This window comes from Equus caballus, chromosome 7, assembly GCF_041296265.1.
Source record: "Equus caballus isolate H_3958 breed thoroughbred chromosome 7, TB-T2T, whole genome shotgun sequence".
In the NCBI taxonomy this organism is placed as follows: domain Eukaryota; kingdom Metazoa; phylum Chordata; class Mammalia; order Perissodactyla; family Equidae; genus Equus; species Equus caballus.
This window is the reverse complement of record NC_091690.1, coordinates 28,119,042-28,122,941: the sequence shown is the minus strand read 5'-3', so window position 1 is coordinate 28,122,941 and position 3,900 is coordinate 28,119,042.

Here is a 3,900-nt window from a genome sequence, read left to right as displayed (position 1 = left end):
GGCGTTGTGCAATTGGAAAATTGGACATGCATGAGGCTCTAGAGATTGTATTCCTCAAGAACGTCTAGAGTCTTCTGTACCTTATTTATAGGGAATCCCCAAGATTCATGGGAAAGGAAGGAAAGATAAAGACTGGAGTGGTTGTAAAGTCAGTGGGATTGGTGGGATTTCTAGAAGAAATATCCAGTCTTTCCCCTTTCTGGACATGAGGTCCAGGAAAGGGATATCATAGCCCCGCTGAACCCCTTCCAGTAGGTAAGGAGATAACTGCCACTAGACTTCTGGAATATTCCACTAGAAGGGCATGACTTTGGCTGGGCAGCAGGCACCCCTACAATCTTAGAGTGCTAGCACCCCAGCTGTCAGCCCATTCCCTAGCTAGTTCCAGTACCACCCTGCGGAAGGGCCGGTTCTCCAGGTCCCATTGTCAACACACCAGTCTGGTCTGGCACGCACTTTACGTGTGTGGTCTCACTGGATCCTCAAAACACGAGGCAGAGTAGGGGACGTGTGGAGAAAACTGAGGAGCAGATGTTAGGCAGTCTGCCTAAGTCACAAGAAAGTGAGGACTTGCAAATTTGCGTGACTGCCTGCAGCTTCTCTTAACAGTTAACTTGTAGTTCCCCAGGATACCTGACCAAATGCGAAACATGTTCATGGATATGATTTCATCTTAATTTCTTTCTTTTTTTTTTTTTTAAAGATTGGCACTTGAGCTAACAACTGTTGCCAATCTTCTTCTTCATCTTTTTTTTTTTTTTTTCCTGCTTTTTCTCCCCAAGTGCCCCCGGTACTTTTATATAAAATATAGTTGTATATTTTAGTTGTGGGTCCCTCTAGTTGTAGCATGTAGAAAGCTGCCTCAGCATGGCTTGACTAGCGGTGCCATGTCCGTGCCCAGGATCCGAACCAGCGAAACCCTGGGCCGCCAAAGCAGAGCTCCTGAACTTAACCACTTCGCCACGGGGCTGGCCCCTCGTCTTAATTTCATAACAACCCTGTGAAGCAGACAAAAGTAGGTAATATAATCCCCATTTTGTATATGGAGAATCTGACCTGCTCAGCCTGTGCCAGATAGTTCTATTGGGGGAAGCAGCGAGGGTGGGTTAGATGTCAGGAAACACAGGAGAGGGCAGAGCTGTGCGTCCAGCCAGGCCTAGCTATCCTATTTAGAAACATCCTTACTATAGCAGTCTTACTACATTCATAGAGGGCTGTTAATTAAATTAATTATCCCTGTTAAATAGGCTTTGGGGGGTTCCCTAGGGCAGCACAAACATCTAGACAAGATGCAAGAGGGAGCAGCTAACTTCTGGAAAATTGCAATGCCCCTTCTCCCCTCCACGTCAATTAAGGCGCCTACTCACATTTTGGGTGTCTTCTCTTGCCTCCCTAGAAACAGCACCCTAGCCAATGAATGCATTTTGCCATCATCCTTGACCTGGTGAGGAGCAAGGTCACATGTGTAGTGTGTGGAGCATGGATTGGTCATGCCTGTGTGCCTTGTGTGTATCTGTGCATAAGATTGAGCATTGCCGTCGTGTTCCCTGTGTGCATAGACATTTCCGTGTGTGTGCGCAGTACCTCATGTGTGGTCACATGTGAACCTGTGACCAATGGACACGGGCCACTACCCAGGCCCCTGCTCAGGGAGCGCACAGCTGCCTCCTTCAGCTCCGGTCTGTCTTCTCTCTGCTGCTTGCTGTTCTGGTGAGTTGTCAAACGCAAGCATCAACTCCACAGCATCTCCTTTATGGGGAGGCCAGGACAGGCAGGTAATTTATCAAACATTACTTAAAATAGTCCTCCAGCCTCTTGCTCCCTCTCTCTTGTTGCCGTCTGATCCTTGATTGTTTCTTCTCCTTTCTGTCTCTTGTTTTTCTGTCTGGAGATTGACAGCCCCCTGCTAATACAGCCTTGGAGACGCCAGGTGCTGGAGGAACTGACACCTCACTCTGCCTCAGCCTCCATCCCAGAACTAACTACTTGGCGGCTGACTCAGGCGTCTCTGTGGTCGCTCCTGTCTGCGTGCTAGCACTGCGGGCTGATGGATGAGGCCGCATCCCCGCACTGCAGAACTCTCAGGAACCAGGGGCGCATACACTGTGATCTGCTGAGTTGTGGACTAGCTAATGAGACTCCTGACGCCAGCAAGCCCTCAACTGCCCTTTTCCCAATTCGCTAGCCTTTTAAGCAGGCCCCTGTCATATGACCCTATGGACCAGTCTACTGTCCTCTTAAGAGATTTAAAGAGAATGAAACGAATTAGCATTCTCTGTCAGCTCCACTTCCATGGTGAAGCAACAAGGCCAGCCAAGGGAAAGAGAGCTCCATCATTGGGAAATAACATTGTTGAAGTATCTGCTGTTTACCAAGTACTGTTCTGGGTGCTCGAAACTTTATTGTGTCGTTTATTCTGTGAAATAGATATTATCTCCATTTAGAGATAACTGAGAATAAGAGAAACCAGAGACTCAGAGGAGGCAAGTAGCCTGCTCTAGGTCAGTGTATCAATCAGAGTTCATGATTGCAAGCAAGAACGCTGACTCTAGCTAACTTACACAGAAAAGGAAATTTGGAGAAAGATATTGATAGCTCACAGAATGTATGGGAAGCTTAGAACACATGTGTGAACCAGGTGGCAGAATGAGGGCCAAGACCACACCAGGAAGAGTCTGTTAGGGGAGCGCAGTGGACACTGGATGTCAGTTTGGCCACTGCTAAAATGCATTTCAAACTTCTCCTGCGCCTTTATATCCCTATGTTAAAATCCAGGTTCCAAGGTGGTGTCATCTGAGGGTTAGTAGGCCATGTGCTCACACCCTCACTGGCCAGCGGGAAGGCCACATTTAGTGGATCCTGGCTCCTATGAGGAATCCCTTGATGGGTTCCCAAATACAGAAAGGGGGTTCCAAACCCAGACAGTCAACACCCAGTGAACTAGCAAACCAGGCCAATGTTCCCAGCCATCGCACAGAGGGTGAGAGGCTGAGCAACGCAGAGCCAGGTCTTCCTGGCTCCAAATCATGGGCTCTTCCTGCCACAACCAGGGCAAGCAGGGGTGAAGTTCAAAATAGTTAACAACCGGTAAGGTTCTGACTCTGGCCAATCTGAACAGATGCCGCCAGAAACAGTGGGTTCAGCCATGACACTGTCCACCAGCTGAGTATCAGTTCTAGACACGAAAAAACAAAAATTAGAACTCAGGGCTCCTGGACTGCCTTGGCCAGAGGCTCTTGCTGTTAGGATCACGACTCCCAAACTTTTCCATAGAAAGTGATAACACTTTACTCACTGGGGTAAATGAGAGAATTGAGAGAGAGGGAGAGAGAAAAAGAGAAAGATGGATATGGATATAAATATAGATATGTGAAATGACGTATGGTTTGGGGGGAAAGCCCATTACGTTATATTATTATAATAAAAATAAAACCCTGCTGAACTCCAGCCTTCTATATCCAACTGCCTACTTGACACCTCCACTTAGACATACAATAGATGTCTCAAAAACAGCGTATCTCGATCTGCACACCTGGTCTCCCCACCATCACCGAAAGCTTGCTCTGCCTGCAGTCTCTCCCAGTTCAGCAACGTCTTGTTTATCCTTCGAGTTGCTCAGGTCAAAATCTTTGGAGTCATCCTTGACTCTTTCTTTCATAATCTACATCCTCTACATATGTATTATGTAATATATATGTCCATATTCTACATCAGAAAATCCTCTGGCCTCTAACTTTAGAATATATTCATACAGCCGGCCCCGTGGCCGAGCGGTTGAGTTTGTGCGCTCCACTTCGACGGCCCAGGGTTTTGCTGGTTTGGATCCTGGGTGTGGTCATGGCACCGCTCATCAGATCATGCTGAGGCGGCATCCCACATGCCACAACTAGAAGGACCCAC